Below are 19,726 nucleotides of genomic sequence, written 5' to 3'. Positions count from 1 at the left end.
GTTGTTTTCATTTTAAATGCACTTGACCCTAAAGTACTCCATTTTATCTAGGATATAAGGAAAAGGAAGACTCTACAGGAAACCAGAAAAGAATTACTCAATTTTACAGGTCTTCCTTGTCAATTCAACAGAATGATTAGCCTGCCTACCAGATTAGATAGAACACATAAAAGGAAGACATTCCCCCCTTTCCTTCTCTCTCCCATGTCTAATCACTTACCTTGGAGAGTAGTTTACACAACCTTAGCATAAATTCTAGTAGATTATCTATATACAGCTTAAAAAAATTATACACTTAAACTAGACATGGTGGTGCACACCTTTAATCCCAGCACTCAGGAGGGAAACAGAAGCAGGTGGATCTCTGTGAGTTCAATACCAGCTTGGTCTACAAAGTGAGCTCCAAGATAGAGCTATTACAAGAGAAAAACCTTGTCTCAAAAAACAAAACAAAAGAGGAAAGAGGGGGAGGAAGACACCGCTGATAACGATCTTTGGCCTCATATATGTACATATTAACAAACACAAAAACTTCTCATACTACAAAACAGCACACATTTACATGCATGTATATTGTCCTGTTTGGTTCTACATCACACAACACATGGGCTGATGCAAATATTCTAAAAACACAATACTGGTTAGGAACTCCTCCCCTAAAAAATTTTGATGCCAGGAGGTGGTGATGACCACCTTTAATTCCAGCATTTGGGAGGCAGAAGAGACAGAGATCTCTGAGTCAGGGGCTACCCTGGTCTACAGAGTGAGTTCCAGGACAGCCAAGCTGTTATACAGTGAAACCCTATCTTGGAAAAAAAAAAAAAAAAAAAAGTGTGACAGAATCAGCTAGCCTCAGAGCTAGGGACAGAAGTCAAAATTCTGTACATGCAAGGCAACTGAACAACATCCTCAGTTTCCAAAAAATTTCTTCTATACCTCAACCATAGCTACCTTTTTCCCCAAAAAAGAAAAACATTCAAATGTTGGAATAAATATTTCAACTTGTATTAATTCTCCAAAGAACCAAGAAAAATGAGAATGTCAGACATGAAGGTCTTCTAGTAAACTAATTTCAGCCCACCATTTTATAGGTAAGAAAAGTATGCACTGAGTGAGGTAGCTCACACCTACAGTCCCAACACCTGGGACAAATTCCAGGAAAAGTCTGTCTGTATAACCCTGAGGCAACATGAAGAGAAAGAAGGAAGGAGAGGAGTCTGACTTGAAAGACTTCCCTCAAAACCAGAAAGCTAGTATACACATACATGTATCACAGCATTTTTTTCCAACTCTGAACTTTACACAAATGGTGGTACATGCCTGTCATCTCAGCAAACGAATCATGAGTTCCATGCCAACCTGGGCTATATAATGAAAACTTACCTGTGAGTGCACATTCATGCATATATATGTCACACAGAGTTGTTTTAAACTTTAGTTTTCAGAACCATCAATAAACAAGAATTATACTTCCTCAAAAGTCAAATTAAAAAGGAGGGCATGGTAGCAAATGCCTGTAACCCTAGCACTGAGAAAACAAAAGCAACTGTATCAGAATTTCAAGGCCATCCTAACCATGTATCTGAGGCCAGTCTGTGCTACGTGAAATGGGGGCAGAGAGGGTGGGGACTTGCTCAAATAAATAAGTAAAGAGGACTGAGGTATAGCTTAGTAATAGACAATGTACTTCACGCAAAGCCTTGATTTCAATCCCCAGTACTTGTTTTTCAAGTCAATTGATAAATATTTAAATAAGCTATTTCAAAATAATTTGAAAAAATACACAATAATATATAAAAATACCATAGAACATTTTATTAGGAGAATGGAGATTAAAATTCTCCCTCTATAACTTTTTTTCACTCATTCAACAAACTTTGAGAATCTGATGTGCCAAACTTTGTACCATACAAAGCCATCTCTAATGTGTGGAACAAGGTTCATGCCCCCTAGAGACAACAAGCCTACTGGGTACAAATAATACGCATTTATCAACTCCATATATTCTTCCTTCCAGACATCACTGATAACTGATGTCTTTCTAGGCAGTTTTTTAGAAAAATGAAAGGAAACTCAGAAGAACACTGCCCTAATTTGCATAGTCACTGCCCTAATTTGCATAGTCTCAGGTTCAATCCACACTAAGCAAAAAAGGGGGAAGGGAGGCAACAATTCTACACTCTTAGGAAGTCTTTGGCCTGGTTTACTGATGGTTCTGCACCTTATACAGGCACCACTCAGAAGTGAACAGTTGCAACCCTTTCTGGAGGACATCTTCACATTTGGCAGAACTTCCAGAAGTATACGTGGTCATACATTTTGTTTGGACTGAAAAACGGCCAGGTGTGTGATTATTCATTGGCTAAAGACAACAGATTGGCTGGCTGGTCAGAGACTGGAAAGAGAATGATTAGAAAATCGATGAGAAAACATCTAGGGAAGATACAGACGGGTTTCTCCAGATGAGCAAAGGATATGAAGATACTTGTGTCCCATATAAATGTTCATCAAAAGGTGACTTCAGCAAAAGATAAATAGTAGACAGTCTTTCTCTAACTATCCCTGTCATTGCCCAATGGTCCCTTGAACAAAGAAGCCATGGTGACAGAGATGAGGATTATATATAGGCTTGACAACATGGACTTCCACTCATCAAGACGGACCTGCCTATAGCTGCTGCTGAGTGCCAGATCTACCTACAGCAGAGACCAACACTGAGCCCCAGATACGGCACTATTCCCCACCTGACCAACATCAATTATCCCAGCAAAACAAAGGTTTTTCTTTAGGGGATCTACTATCTTGATAACCACAGCTGATTCTTCAGCCCCAGCTAACCAAAACCATTGCAGGTATCTCAAACTTCCAGTCTCTCAAACATGCCTCTGAAATTTCACAGGTCAGGTGTCCACTGTCTGCACTGCTCTTAACATTCTTATCTTCAAAGCTTCTACAGAACAGCTCACCAAGCTCTGAACACCTAATGGCTTTTCCAGCCCAATGTTCCAAGCCTTTAATCTGATTATGGCTCTAGAGGCAACAATTGGTAGGCCCTAAAGGACATCAGTATTGTCTTGCCTGGTATCTCCTTTATAGAAAGTCACTGCTGATTTAGCAGACAGTGACAGATTAATTTCCCCAGTCAAAGGTGGAAAAGGCAGTATTTTAGGGGGTAAGGTGTGAGTACATCTTCTGACTATTTCCTCAGCTGAGCTAAACCCTTAAGAATCTGAGAATTTAAAGTTCTCAGCCTCAATAGGGTCCTCACACACTTCTCCGTCCCAAACTACAGAATCCCACAAAGTGACTTGAATTTTCACTGTAATTCAGCTAGTCTTACAATAAATAAGGGTTTGGGTTTCATTTTCCACAACTTGGGCTCTGCTGGGGAGAAGATTCTCTTCCAGGGCATACTTAGAAACCTTTAAACTATGCACATCTGGAGCCCATCACTGAGTACATTGTTGTCCTTCATCATATTCTGAGATGCTAGAAGTTAGTTCACTTTTGTTTTTGTTTGCCAGTGAATTGCCTTGCCAGCAAGAGCACACTGACAATGAGCAAGAGCTTCTTCCATGTTCTGTATAAACTATACTAGAAGTTGTGGCCCAGAACAAAGATAGAGCTTCCCACCCAAAAAAATCTGGATTAAAGGTTCATCTTCACACAATTCATCTAAAAAACCAGATAACACATACCAGGTCACACCTGCATTACCTCAGCTCTAAGAGAGACAGAAGGCATCAGGGCTACAATCTTTTACTTTGCTTCTAAAGATCTCACACTGCCAAAATAATCTGTTAATCCATGACCAACAGCCACTTCAACTGAACAGATTTGTGCTTATTCAAAGTCTGCCTTTATTCAAATCATCACCAACCTTCCACCCAAAACCTCCCCTACTTATTCTAGATTTCAAAAACTGCCAGCTATCTGACCTCCTGCTACGTTTTGAATGCTTGAATCCCTCTAAATCTCATGACAAAACCCTAAATCCTGTGGTAATGGCAACAGGAGTGGCCTCTGAGAAGAGGAGTAAGTACTAACTGGGGTTTAAGAGCAACAAGAAAACACTATCTGTTTACTCAGCCCCACAGAAAACAGTCTGCCGGCATCCTGATCTTGAACATTCTACCTTCCAGACTAAGAAAAATTAGCTTCCGCATTACCTAGTCCTCGGTATTTAACTATCACAACCCAAAGACAGCTTCCACAACAAAGCCAACAAGGCCCTTCTTGGCTCTAAATCTTTCACCTTTTCCCCTGACTCTCTCTGGTCTCCTTGCTTTTAGGCCTCGCATTTCTTCAAACATGCCAGGCTGCCTATCTTCAAGTCTCTAACAAAACTCCCTTTCTCGCTGTTCTCTTAAAAATAACATACTTTTATATATACATGTCTTGCCTGCATTTATGTGTACCACCACATGTGCAAGTAAGTTCACATTGGCACTGGAAGAGAACACTGGATTCCCTGGGACTGAAATTACAGGTAGTCATGAGTCACCACATGAGTACTGGGAATTGAACCCAGGTCCTCCACCTGGGCAACAAATGCTCTTAACCACTGAGTCAACTCTCCCACCTCCTTCCCTCTCTTCTGGCAGATGATTCTCATCCCCCACATCTCAGTCTAAATCATGTACTCAGGAAATTTTCCTGACCATCCAATCTGAAGTCTCAGTTTCCTCTGGTGGTGGTTTGAATGAGAATGACCTTCGGAGGCTCAGAAATTTGAAGACTTGGTCCCCAATTGGTGGCACTGTTAGGGTAGATTTAGGTGTAGCCTTGCTGGAGGAAGTATGGAGGGGGGGGTGAGTTTTCCTAGTTTCTTCCTTCTCTGCTTCCTGCTTGTGGTTTAAGATGTAAGCTCTGAGCTTATTGTTCATGCTACTACTATGACTGCTGCTGCCATGCCTCCCAGTGGACTTTCTGGAACCAAAAGCCCAAATAACCTCTTTCTCCTGTAAGTTATCTTGATCATGATGTTTTATCACAGCAATACAAAGTAACTAATAAACCTCCTCCTTACACTCTATGGCACTTCTGTTTATTTTCCCTATAAAATGGTTGTAATTTTTAATTATCTCATTTACTTGTATTGCTACAGTAAGGGAGACAGATCCAACAAGATGGTACAGTAAACGTGTTTGCTACCAAGCCTGACAACTTGAGTTCCATCCCTGGTACCCACACGATGGAAGAAACTGACTCCTAGCGCTACGCTGGGCACAGATTCACTCCCCACTAAATGAAAGTACAAAAAATAAGATGCTTCCCACTAAAACCACGAGGAAAGGATTCTGATCTTGTCCAGATACCAGTTACATGGTAGATATTCACCCACTGAATCAATCAAACTACCTTATCCCCAGGCACTTTCATTCATTCTAATACAGGTTACACTCTCTTGAAGGACTAGGCTCCTCTTTGTCTCCCTCTCACAGCATGTATTAAAAATGTTTTATACCTTCGAAATGTTTGTTATCTAAAGTAATAAATATTGGGGAAGCATGAAGTTTTCAAAGCCAAGTAACATTAACTTTTTTAATTTGTTATTATAATGTATATATGTGTATACAATGTGTTCACGTGCCATGGTGCACATGAGATCAGGACAACTTTTCCCAGTCAGTTCGTTCCTTCCACCATCGATTCCAGGATCTAAACTCCCATGTCAGGTTTGCTGAGCCACCTCACCAGTTTTTATTTTTCCTGAGATAGGGTCCTATATATCCAATGAAATTACTTCACAGAACTGAGAAACAAGCTAATGCATATAAAGTAACTAGTACAGCACCTAGCACAGGGCTGAGTAACTGACACTTTACAGTTGAAACTTGTCAAAACCAAAACAGTCCTATGGTATACCTGTAACTACCAACAAGGAGAACTCAAAACTCTCCTTCCTTGTACTTGCCAGGGTTTCAACTTGATCAATCCTTTGGAAAACCTCATTCTGATCTTAGACACAACGTAAATATCAGTCATCTGTAGCCCAATGACCAGGAGTGGTACAGAAAAGATTATAGCCCACCTCTATTTTACAAAAAGACAACAATATTAATTAATCACAAAATAGGTATTTATCTAGTCCCCATATATGTGCAAGAACAGTCTAAGAGTAAACATCATGAGTTGGTTTTCTGTTTTATTTTATTTTCAAAAAGGGTTTCTCTGTGTAGCCTTGGCTGTCCTGGAACTCACTCTGCAGAACAGGCTGGCCTCAAAAGATTCGCCTGCCTCTGCCTCCCCGAGTGCTGGGATTAAAGGTGTGCAACACTTACCAGCTGCATCATTAGTTTTCAAGCCAAATGGCCTAAAACCATTAACCACATGTGTATGACTGTGTAACTTCATCACTTCATGTGTGACAGCAGTATCAGCAGTCTGTGAAAACTGGATTACTCCATATACAGTACTTAACACTCAGGTATGCACACCCATTACCCACATGAAACAAGAGCAGACATGGTGGCATTCTATAATCCACCAGCACTTGTGAAGGTGAGAAAGGAGGGCAACACTGTGAATTCTAGGACAGCCTGGGCTACAAGTAAGACCCTGTTTCAGGGGCTGAAGAGATAGATGGCTTGGAGTTTAAGAGTACTGACTGTTCTTCCAGAGGACCCAGGTTCAACTCCCAGCACCCACATGGCAGCTCACAACTGTTTGTAACTCCAGTTCTAGGGGATCTAGTACCCTCACACAGATATGCAGGCAAAACATCAATACGCATAAAAAAATTTTAAAAAATAAGTTTTAAAAAAAAGACTTTGTCTCAACAACAACAACAACAAAATTGGCCAGACAGTGGTGGCACACACCTTTAATCGGGAGGCAGAGGCAGACAGATCTCTGTGAGTTGGAGGCCAGCCTAGTCTATGAAGCAAGTTCCAGGACTGTCAAAGCTGTTAAACAGAGAAACCCTGTCTTGAGGACAAGGGGGCAAACTGGGCCTAGAGATGTTAAGACCACTGGCTGGGGGGCTGGAGAGATGGCTCAGTGGTTAAGAGCACTGGCTGCTCTTCCAGAGGTCCTGATTTCAATTCCCTGGCATCCAGGCATACATGGAGGCAGAATGTTGTATACATAATAAATAAATAAATCTTTAAAAAAAAAGAACACTGGCTGTTCTTCTAAAGGACCCAGGTTTGATTCCCAACACCCATATGATTGCTAAAAAGCACCTATAACTACCATTCCAGGGGCCTCTGTAGGCATTGCACACATGGTACATAGACACACAAGCTAGCAAAACATCCATACATATAAAATCTGTAATTTCTTAAATCTGTAATTTAAGAAAACCAACCTAAAAGAATTTTTTTTTTTTTGGTTTTTCGAGACAGGGTTTCTCTGTGGCTTTGGAGCCTGTCCTGGAACTAGCTCTGTAGACCTGGCTGGTCTCGAACTCACAGAGATCCGCCTGCCTCTGCCTCCCTAGTGCTGGGATTAAAGGCGTGCGCCACCATCGCCAGGCCCTAAAAGATTCTTAACTAAGCAATATGTCATAGCAAGAAGTATTTTATACCATGAAGTAAAAGCCAAATACACAGTCCTGGAAACAAAGTAAATATTAACAAACTATTTGGTAAGAAAGGAGATTACAGTAAGAATTGCCCTCAAACTATTAGGACCTACTACACAAACACTTGCTTTTAAAAAACATAGCAGGACCAGACTTTAGTTTCTCAGTCGTCTTGGCAGCTGCTCTTGAATGAAGACCATCCAAACCTAAGCAGGAAAATGGTGGCCACAAAGACAAAAAAGTCTCTAGAGAGGGTTCCAACTTGCCATGCAAAGTGCAATGTATATGCTGATACAGGCAACTCTGAAGACGAACCTGAAAAGGCAGAGCAAACTTGTTCCTTTTTGCCAACAAGTATCCCAGCAGTGAGGAAATCTGAAACAGAATACTAAGTTGTGCTGACCAAAACTGGTGTCCATCACTACAAGAGCAATAATACTGAGTTGGGCACAGTATGTGGAAAATACCACAGAGGGAGCACACTAGCTACCTAACTGGTCCATTCTGATATGTGAAGCATGCTAAAACAGATGGAAGAAAAATAAACCGAGGAAACCTTTTAAAATAAAAACTGTCAGAACTTATTTTGTTACTGTTGTTGGTAATGGTGGTACTGGGTGTTTTTTTGTTTCGAGACAGGCTTTCACTATGAAACCCTAGCCTGCAACTCAAGAGATCTGCCTGCTGGATTAAATGTGTGTGCACCTAACCCATGCTTATTTTCAAATTATTTGAGAGACTGAAAAGATGGTTCAACAATTAAGAGCACTGGTTGGTCTTCCAGTGGATCTGGGTTCAATTACCAACACCATCTGTTGGATTCACAACCACCTATAACTCCAGTCCCTGGGAATCCAATGCCTTATGGACTCTGTGGGGCACCAGGCACATGTATGGGACATAGACATATGTGCAAGAAAACACTCATACACCTAAAAGTAAAAATTATTTTTTGTGTGTGTCAAAACTGAAAAGAAATCTCCCATGCCATGCCAGGGTAAAAAAAATCAAATTTTGTTTATTTTTTTACCTGGTAATTCCATTGTTAAGTCTATCTAAACTAAAAAAAAGACACAGTAACCTTGCTAATGGAAGCAAAAGACAAGACTGACGGTACACCCAATAGAAAACTGTAAGGAAGTTATAAAGAAATGCCATGAAAATATTTTAAGGCATGAGCTGTACTGCTGCCTGCTATGGGGAAAATTAGGTCTTCACCAAAATGTGTATGTTGAAGTTTTAACCTCTAGTACTTCAGAATTTTTTCTGTGCAGGATACAGTGGCACATGCCTTTAATATGGCATCCGGAAGGCAAACCTGTTAATTCAAGGAGTTCATGCCGGTCAGAGAGATACACAGTGCGACTTGGTCTCAAAAAAACGAAAAAAAAAAATAAAATAAAATAAAATAAAGGAAAATGAAGTCATATGGGTAAGCCCTATCCATGATAGTATAGTTTTAAGGGAAGATTAGGAACAAGGTTATGATGCAGTGACAGCATTTGCAGAAGCAAGAGTAGGTTTGATCCCTGGGACAGACACCACACCCCTCAACATACCTGGAGTGGTTAGAACACCTCTATAATCCTAGCACTTGGTAAAATTAGGAAGATCACTGCAATTTCAAGGTCAGCCTGGGAACAGAACTATAACCAGGCTAGGCCATGTTTAAGAATAAGACTAACTTTAAAATGATGGACAACACCTTTAATTCCAGCACTCAGGACAGCCAGGGCTGTTACACACACCCTGTGTGTGTTGGGGGAGAGGGGTCATGAGGAAATAAATGGCTTAGTTTATAAAGTGCTTTGTTGTTCACACATGAGGACCCAAGTTTAGATTCACAGAATCAACATTAAAAGCAGTACATTTGGTCAAGCAGTGGTGGCGCATCTCTTTAATCCCAAGACTCAGGAGGCAAAGGCAGGTGGAACTAAGTTTGAGATCAGCCTGGTATACAACAGAGAGTTCCAGGGCAGCCAGGGGTACAAAGAAAAACCCTATCTCAAAAAACAAACAGGCTGGGCGGTGGTGGCACGCGCCTTTAATCCCAACACTTGGGAGGCAGAGGCAGGCTCTGTGAGTTCAAGGCCAGCCTGGCCTGTAAGAGCTAGTTCCAGGACAGGCTCCAAAGCTACAGAGAAACCCTGCCTCAAAAAACTAGGGGGGAAAAAAAACAATGAATACATTTGTACTTCCAGTGCTGGGGGTAAGAAACAGGAAAATGGGGGTAGAGTGGGAGTGGGGCGCCACAACTTGCCTAGCCAATCAGTGAGCTTCAGGTTCAGTTAAGATCTCTGGCCTCTGAATAAACATACACAGGAGCATGTGCACACACACACACACACACACACACACACACACACACACAGGAAAGGGAGAGGAAGACAGGGAGACCATTGTGTGGTAACACTCAAAGTTAGCCATTTATAATGGAAAAGAAAGCCTCAAAAGAGAACATCCATATCAACACAATCTCCTCCAGAACTGTAATTAAATGATAAGTCTGTGATTTTTATGACAGTCCTCGAAAACCTTTACAGTGCCATTAGAGATTTCTTAATACATAAAATTTTAAAAACCAAGCGGCAAGGGCAGTTCCTGAGGATATCTCAAGAGCCATAAAAAATTCCTATTTCTCAATAATTTTATTTCAGATCATTTCACCAAAAGGAAGAATAGTTTATCAAGAAACAAGAGGGGGCTGGAGAGATAGTTCAGCAATTAAGAGCTCTGGCTGCTCTTCCAGAGGACCCAGATTGGATGCACAGCACCCATACAGAGGCTCACAACAGTCTGTAACTGCAGTTCAAGGGGATGCAACACCCTTCTCTGGCTTCTGCAGGCACCAGGCACATGCACGGTGCAGACTTAATACATGTAGACAAAACACCCATACATACTGAATTTTTAAAACATAATTAATTTTTTAAAAAGAGACAAAGGGACTGGTGGTGAGGGTTGGTTGGTAGGGTATCTAGCATGCAGAGGTCTGAATTCAATCCCTAGGTGGGTCAGTGGCACACACCTGTAATCTCAACACTCCAGAGGTGAAGAAAGGAGGATTAGATTAAAAATTCAAAGCCATCATGTATGACCCTTATGCTAAACACACATTTCTGTGTGAGGTAGAATGGAATACCATAAGATCGAGAGTTGCTGCAACAGAAAAATAATACACCACAAGATTAAATGTTATGCATTTTTAAACTATGAAGAACATCAACATGGTAACACAAGCTTACTATTAATGACCCATAATTTTAACTCCAGATCTCTGCTGAGTTTGCGGCCAGCCTGAGCTACACAGCAAGTTCCAGGCCAACCAGGGCTATAAGTGAGACTGTATCCAAAAAGATAATTACAAAAACAAAAAAAATCTAATAAATAAGCCAGACAGTGGTGACGTGTGCCTGTAATCCACCACTAAGGAGGCTGAGGCAGGCGGATCTCAGTGAGTTCAAAGCCAGCCTGAAATACAAATCAGGTTCCAGGATAGCCAGGACTGTTACAAAGAAACCCTGTCTTGAAAAACCAAACAAACAAATAAATAAAATCTAAGCAACTAAGAGATCTGACCTACCAGGATTTAAGTTTGTAATTACAACCTCTATTGTAATGGGCTTCTGTTATATTAACTATGAAAGCCAGCAAGATATTTAAATGCCTATTATAGCAGTATACTGAGTAAGACAAACTTCAGAGGCCTTCAGTAACTTACTGAAAAGATACACTGCACTTTATATAATGCTAGAATGCTCAAAATATGTCACCTTTATTAGCTTCAAACAAAACTGTTAAATTATGATTCTCAGATTGCTAAAGATTTACATTAGAAACAAGTGCCAATGGTATTCAAAACAGTAGCAAATACAAAAGACAGTCTAGAAAGAATAAATCTCTAGTTAGATGAAATATCAGGTAAAGGTTGCAGATTAAAAAAAAAAAAAAAAAAACTAAGGGTTGAGGAGAAGGCTCAGATGGTAGAGTGTTTGCCTAACACACAAAGCTTGAGTTCAAGCTCCCTATCTCAAGCACCACAGAAAACCAGCAAGATAGCAAAAACCTGAAACCCTCCACTCAGGACACAGAGGCAGCAAAGTCAGAAGTTCAAGTTCACTCTTGGCTACACAGTGAACTTGAGAAGAAAGATGGGCTGGAGAGAAGGCTTAGCAGTTAAGACCTTTGGCCGCTCTTCTAAAGGACCCAGGTTCAATTCCCAGCCCCCACATGGCAATTCACAACTGTAACTCCAGTTTCAGGGGATGTGGCATCCTCACACAGACATACAGGCAAAATCCCAATGTACATTAAAAAGAGAGAGGTGGGAGGAAGGGAGGGAGAGAGAAAGAAAGGAAGGGGAAAAAGGAGGGAGGAAGAGAAGAAGGTAGGAAGGGAGGGAGAACATACTGGAGCCTAGGAGATGGCTCAGTGGGTGAAGGCACATGCTACCAAGTCTTAGCTACTTCTTCATTTTCTCCTTATCTATAACTCCCATGTAAACTTTATGACAGATCTGTCTTGGTCGTTTTCTAGTCACTGGTCTACCACCAATATTTGGAACTGTAACTTTCATAAAGCAAACACTCAAAGAGCATTGAAGTTCCTGAATTAGTAAGACAACGAAATGGGTGTGGTTTAGATATGCATCATGTCAAAACTTGTTCTTTGGACTCAAAATAAACTCTTTATAATATACTCCCTCTAGCTTCCTGACCTATTACTATCTGCATAAAGAATCAAAAAGAAATTAGACACAGGACACAGCAATAAAAAAAAAAATCACCCTCAGATAAACCAAAGTCATTCACACATCCTGTGCTCAACACCGACATCATGGTGTTGCCCAAACAAAGGCTGATGGAAAAGTATGAAAGGGGAAATACAAAAGCTAGAAGACACAGGGCTGTCTACAAGGCCTCTACAAAAAGTGGAGAAGGTAGCTCTTTGCATTAGAATAGGAACAGTGCAAAAAAATAGATGTTAAACAGACCAAGCACAGAAAGCTGAAGGCACTGGAGATGGGAAGTGTGTGCATTTTTTGGTAATGTGTACTTCTAGTGACTTCTCATACCTTATTAAATTGTATAAAAATGCAGAACTTAATTTTGCATTTTGTTAAGATATGTTGACAGAACACTTCATTGTTTTGCATGGAAAGAGGAGCATGTGTCACTAACAGACTGTTTCCCAAACTTTACTGATGTGGGAGGAAAGCACTGTTCTCTGCTGGTTCTCAGGAGGAGGGATTCCCTGATATTGACACAATGCCAATCTCAGCACAAAAGCCTTCGATGTGGGAAAACCCAAATTCATTTCTATCTTCCTCCCTCTCCACCATCAACATATACTTAGTTTCCTTTTCTCTGTTTCCTGTATGTACACATGTGTGTATGTATGCTCCATGTGTATAAGGGAGCTTGAGGTTGTTATCTGGGAATCGGAATCATCCACCTTTATACACTAAGGCAAGATCTCTCAGTCAAACACAGAGCTCACCAATATGGTTAGTCTTGCTAATCAGCTTGCTCTGGGGAATCCCACCTCTGACTTTTCAAGCTGGTATTATTAGGTGGGATTATCATGAACACTGGCTTTCCTCACACTTGATTTGCCCACTGAGCTATTTGCCCAGCCCCTAAGTCCCTTTTAAAATAAACACATGTTGGAACCTGAACCCCTAATTTTTTTTATATTTATCTTTGCATGTGTGTTTTGCCTGTACCATGTGTGTTGTGTCCAGCACCCACAGAAACCTACCTGTCTCCAATTCCCGAATGCTGGGATCAAGACTCAAGGCTTGGGTCAGGGCAGGGGTGGTGCATAGGAGGCATAAGTAGGCGGATTTCTGTGAGTTCGAGGCCAATCTGGTCTACAGAGCGAGTTCCAGGACAGACCAGGACAGGCACCAAAGCTACACAGAGAAACCCTGTCTTAAAAAGATTTAAAAAAAAAAAAAGTTTGTACCACTATAACCAGTAAAAATGTTCTTTTTTTTTTTTTTAATAGGCTATGTACTAGAGATGTAGCTCAGTTAACAGAGTTCTTGTCCAGCATAATGAATCCCTGATCTCTAACACCCACATAAATCTAGCATGCCTCTAATCCTAGCAATTGGGAGGTGGAAACAAGAAAATCAGAAGTTCAAAGTCATCCCTAACTACACAGAGTTCAAAGTCTGCTTGGGATTCATGAGATCCTGCCTGGAATGGGAGGGAGGGAGGGAGGGAGGGAGGGAGGGAGGGAGGGAGGGAGGGAGGGAGGGAGGGAGGGAGGGAGGGAAGACTGGCTAGATGGCTCAGAGGAAAACAGTTTCTACTATGCAAAACTAATGATTTGAGTTCAATAGCCAGAACCCACATTAATGGTTAAGAATAGACTCAACAAAGCTGCCCTCTAAACTTTACACGAGCTGTGGCAGGAGTGCATATGCACAATTTTAAATCTCTCTCACACACGTACACAGATTTTAAGTTATGTTTATGATTTTGTGTGGGGCCACACAGCCAGCCTCCTGGGAGAATTTGGTTCTGTGACAGTAGGAAAGATAAAAATGTAAATGAGACAACAATCTCCACCTGAATTTCTTTTAGGATTCATGAGATTAGTCTGTGGGAAGGATGGTTATAAAAACATTTACGTGTGAAATAAACACAGCTTCTAAGGTCAAGGGGTGGGGTCTAAGAGGTAGTGAGAGCAAACACCTACACAGCTCTGCCTGCAGGTGACTAGTCTTAAAACTTCATATACATTAACTGATACAATCTTCCACCCTGTGAAGCAGGTGTTGTTACTGGCCTCATTTTTTGTTCTGATTTTTATTTCAAACAGGTCTCATGTAGCTCAGACTGGCACCTAACTCCTATATCCAAGGCTTATGAATTTAAAACTCCTGATCTTCCAACCCTCCTTCAGGATTACAGGCCTGAGTTACCTGATAAACTGAAGTCACAAAGCATGACCTAACATTGCACATGGCTAATAAATGACAAATCAAGGATTTCAACTCCAAAGCCTAGGCTTCTAAGCACTCTAAGCAGCAGCATCTCCAGAACACAAAGCAGAACTAAAGCAGCAGATAGGAATAAAGAGAATCAAAAAAAGAAAATGTTTTAAACTACAAATAATGAAGCCAGGCGGTGGTGGCGCATGCCTTTAATCCCAGCACTCGGGAGGCAGAGGCAGGCGGATCTCTGTGGGTTCGAGACCAGCCTGGTCTACAAGAGCTAGTTCCAGGACAGGCTCCAAAACCACAGAGAAACCCTGCCTCGAAAAACCAAAAATAATGAACAAAACAGTCAAGTCAGAGGTTCTCTTCCTTTGACAATCCACCAACACTGCAGCATAACAACTAACACTAGATATTAAATTTAAAAAGAAACTTACAAGGCTGGAGTAATGGCCCAGCTGCTAAAAGCACTTGCTACTCTTGGAGAGGACCCAGGTTGGTTCCCAGTACCCACAACCAGCCCTAACTCTAGTTCCAGGGGATAGAACCACCTCTTCTGACCTTTGACACCAGGCATGCACATACAAACACACAAGTGGGCAAAACACTCATTCACTCAAAATAAAATAAATCTAAACACACACACTCTAAGCTGAGTCTGATAGCTCAGGTCTGTAATCCTAACTACTGATAGAAACTGAGATAAGATTATAGCAAGTTCAAGGCCAATCCTGATAACTTAAAAATTAAAACCTGAATTTTTTTTTTTTTTTTGAGACTGATCTCACATAATTCAGACTGGTCATGTCACCAAGGCTGGCCTTAAACTTCTTCCACATCCTCCTGTATTCCCCATGTGTTAAGATTATAGAAATGTGCTACCTTGACCAGCTTAATTTTTCTCAACTATAAGGAAGGACATATTTCCGCAACAAAACATTTGGAGTCTCTTCACGAAATAAACAGTCTGAGACCACCAATGTCCCAAGGTAACTAACTAATAAAGAGGAACTCTGACACCCTGAACTTATAATACCAGCAGTGGCAAACCAAGCTGAATGCCATTAATAAAAACACTTCAGTAAAATATTTTGGACAGAAGAGATGAGCAACTAAAAGTAGAAACTCAGGAGGGGCAAAACATCATGTGATCAGGAAACTTGACACTGCAAGAGGGAAGAAGGGAACAGAAATAAGCTACTGCTTGCAAACAAAGAAATACAGGAAGATGAGGAAATAGACTTTAAGTCTGGAGTCATTTTAGGAGAGTAAGAGAATAATTACCAGATGATTTCCTAATTGATGGCAAACTTTCCGCAGCTCCACTAAACAGACTGATAAGGTCAAGCAAGGAGCTTAGCAATAGTTTCAGTGAGTCCAGATTTGAGTATGGCTGACCAGGCAATAAAGTTATCTTAAAACAGAAGGCCTATTGGATGCCCAGAAAATGAGAATGGTAACCCTCAAACATTACCAAATTCACTAATCCAACAAATATTTATTAAAGGAATACAGATGAACATGTCAAGTCAAAGTCCTGGATTCACAGGACTTATGTTCTTTCAGGGGAAACTGAGAGCAAACATTTTGCAAAGACTGAAAAAGCACTATCCAAGAAATACAGAATAGCCTTTAACATTGAGGGACACAGAGAGCTGTTTATAGGAGAAAAGTGCACCCAAAATGAACTGTTCCCCTTCATAAGAGATCTTGTGGCCTAAAATGATTAAATGTTTTTTACCCTCCTTAAAAAAAAAAAAAATTAAAATGAGAGAACTCCATTTAAATTGTAGCACTATAAATCAAAACAGTTTGACATGAGCTTCCAAGGCCTATCAGTTCTCCTTCCCAAAAAGAGTACATAACTTTACAAATTCAATGGCTTTTAGAGAAAATATTTTTATCAGTGTACACATAAAAATAACTAGAAATGTTTCTCTCATAGATCATAAGATGAAAACTGGGGCAGCATTAACTGGACTCAGAGCATTACAAAAGAGGACAGAGTTGGGAGGGGAATATGTTGGGGACAAGATTGGGTGGCAGAGGAGGGAAATAGGGATGAATATGATCAAAATATAAAACACTTTGTATACATGTATGAAAATATGAAAGAACATAAACAGTTAAAAAAATACTTCAAGTGCAAGAAAAAAATCCTAAGAAAACAAATCCTGACATTTTTTAGACTTTGTAAACTTCAGGATTAATCCTGATGGGCTCGCTTAGATTACTAGAGAGGGGAAATATGTTTACTAAGCACAGGGGTTGCTCACAATATGAAAACATCTTAAGAGAATTTAACAAGGCATCTTTGGATCTTGAACAAATTACTGTGTATATATATAAATGTGTATATATACATATATGTGTGTACATGTGTGTGTATATATATATTTATTTAAAGCTCCTTTTTAATACTCCATTACCAATCTCTTATTTCCTTGCCTCAGTCTAAAACATAAAAATCCAAACTAATTGTTTATTTGTATTCATTGTTACTGTGTGTATTTATAAGTGTGTACACAGGCACGATGGCAACAAGTGTGAAGATCAGGGGAAAGCTTTTGTTTTATTTTGTTTTTTTCAAGACAGAATCTCTCTAGCCCTGGCTGTACTGAAACTCTCTATGTAGACGAGAGTGGCCTCAAACTCAAGAGATTCTCCTGCCTCTGCCTCCCAAACTCTAGGATTGAAAACATGGACCACTAAATGTGGCTAGATCACAACTTTTGACAATCAGGAGTCTCTCCTTTCACCATGGGTTCTGGGAATCCAACTAAGTAGTCAGGCCTGCCTGACAAGGGCTTTTATCCACTGAACCATCTCACCAGCCCAGACTACTTCATTCAAAAGGGGAAAAAAAAGCTAACTGGTGCACATACAAACTTTTTAAATAGATACAAATTCACCTATATAAACTTTTTAAATACAGAAGGCTAAAAAATACAGTAGTAGATAATAAGTGCTCCAATTTTATACTCCTATGTCACATTAAGGATAACAATATTTTGGAAGATTTAGCACCATATCGCTGAACTACAGGAAGCCAATCTGAATACACCACTCTGGTGTTTCTTAACAAGCAATGTTATTTTCTATATAAATGAACAATAACGGGAAAACTCTCAAACACGAGTGACCCTTACAAGGATGCATTACACAACTGCATCCTATTTACTTTGCAATGTTAATATCCAACACTACTGCATTTTATAATCAAAGGACACAATACCAGAAATCTAAAAATATTACTCAAGTTTTAGGGGTTAAAAATGAAAACCAAGGGTGATAAGTTAAATAGCTCATTCCTGTAATCCCAGCACTTGGGAGACAAGACACTTAATCTGTCGGTTTCCCCTGACAGAACATAAAAAAAGTCCTGTAAAGAGAGACTTAGAAGGAAGGAATGTCCCTTTAAGTTCAAAGCTAGCCAGGACTAAATTTGAAGACCCTGTTTCAAAATAAAAACTAAATCCAAATGCCATTTTTAAAGGTAAAACTAAAGCATGCAACTTTAAGTTGCAATCCTAGCAAAGACAAATCAGATGTATAACTAAATTCTCTTTGCAGCTCACTCTAAGGTCACCATGCACTGAATTTAGGTTCCTTGACTCACAATTAGTGTAGCAAAGAACTGCTCCCACAACAAAGTTGACCCGAGTACAGTCAAGGGGCCCTTTAAAGTTCATGCCTACCCAGGTGGCTGCAGACAGTGTATCCTCTGGTCAAAAATAACCTAACCCTAAGATTTCTAACCTTCCCACACTTTAGGTGCATCTCGGGCAGCCATCAAGGCAACATGATTTCAACAACAACAAAATAAAATAAAATAACCACCATCTTACTCTGAACCGACGTGTTGAGTGGAGTGACCCACTAAGCAAGATTTTGTCTTAATTTGGTGAGCCCTGACTTGTAGGAGTTAAAACTCTCACCCCTTATGCTGCGATGACGTAATCTTCCACACTGCATTTCTCCCGGACTTAAAGGGGAGGAAAGAAGAATTTTTAAAAAACCAACAAAGAAAATTTCCTGCTAGTAATGAGGAACCGAGCAAGAGGCCAGGCGGGGTTTCGGGAGGTGCTTAGGCAGGTCCCGGAAGGCGAGGAGGCAGGCCCAGTCGTGGGAGCCCAGGGAGCCGCGGGGCAGGAGAGGACAGACACAAGCAGCGCGGGGCTGGGGGGACCGCCGAGGGGCGCAAGCGCAGAGGCGCCTGGTCCGTCACCTCGGCCCCGGCCCTGCGGCCGCAGTTCCGCTCCCCTCCCCCGCCCGCCGCAACGCGTCCACGGCGGAGCCCGGGAAGCAGGAAGTCGAGGCCGACAACGTAGCGGCAGCCCCCGGCCTCCGACCCGGGACCCAGCCCTACGTCCGCTGTCCCGCATCCCGGCGTCCCCGGAGCGGAGCCCGCGGGTGGCCGGAGGGGGGAGGGGAGCGGGTGGGATGGGTGTGCCTGTTCCTCTCCCCGCCACTGACAGCTCGACCGGGTGGCGCCCTCGGCCACCGCCGTCCCCGGCCGCGCCTAGCCGCCATTCCGGCCCCAAGCCCCTCCGCGACCCCGCCTCGTTCCTCTCAGAACCCGGGCCCGCGAGCGCACGCGAACCCGGCAATCCCTCCCTCGAGGCCCGCAGGCACCGGGATGCCCCCGACCGCGAGCACCCTCGAGAACCGAGGGAGGACGGGGGGCGCGCGACTGGGACCGAGCGGTGCATAACCCACTCCCGCGGGGAGGCTACTCAGGCCCCGCACTCACCTCAGCTTCTCCGTCGGGGCGTTGGCAGCACTGCGCGGGGCCTCCTCGGCTGCCGGACAGGGGCACGCGCCTGACGTCAGCACGCAGGGGACGTACGGTTGGGTGCCCGCGGAAGTGGGAGGGACAAAGAGGGAGAAGGGACTGGAATGGGTCCCCCAGGTGGGCAGGGCTTAGCAGCAGCTCCGCCCCATGCCGCGGACGCGCGGGCTGCGTTCTTGTACTCATGATTGCGCTCTACACCTTTTAGCAGTGATTTTATTCGTAATGAAACTCTGAACAGAAATGTTCACAGTATTGTCACTAAAGCTTATTTTTATTCTTGAAACTTTGTGAAAAAGAGCATTGTTTTTTTTTGTTGTTGTTGTTGTTTTCGAGACAGGGTTTCTCTGTGGCTTTGGAGCCTGTCCTGGAACTAGCTCTGTAGACCAGGCTGGTCTCGAACTCACAGAGATCTGCCTGCCTCTGCCTCCCGAGTGCTGGGATTAAAGGCGTGCAT

General features: G+C 41.9%; 1 protein-coding gene across 3 annotated transcripts in view; it reads right to left on the bottom strand.

The window, feature by feature from the left end:
- Cdc42 (cell division cycle 42) overlaps nt 1-19,355 on the bottom strand; it is a 38,381-nt gene extending 19,026 nt beyond the window's left edge. Inside the window, exon 1 of one of the 3 annotated variants that reach the window (XR_007593722.1) lies at nt 18,416-19,217. The gene's annotated coding sequence lies outside the window, so the exon portion shown is untranslated. The other 2 variants (XM_050153179.1, XM_050153170.1) reach the window with 2 other exon arrangements.
- Nucleotides 19,356-19,726: the final 371 nt, after the last annotated feature.

This window comes from Alexandromys fortis, unplaced genomic scaffold, assembly GCF_014885135.2.
Source record: "Alexandromys fortis isolate MF-2015 unplaced genomic scaffold, M_Fortis_MF-2015_v1.1 scaffold_26, whole genome shotgun sequence".
Lineage (NCBI taxonomy): Eukaryota > Metazoa > Chordata > Mammalia > Rodentia > Cricetidae > Alexandromys > Alexandromys fortis.
This window is presented reverse-complemented; position numbering and strand designations above follow the sequence as displayed.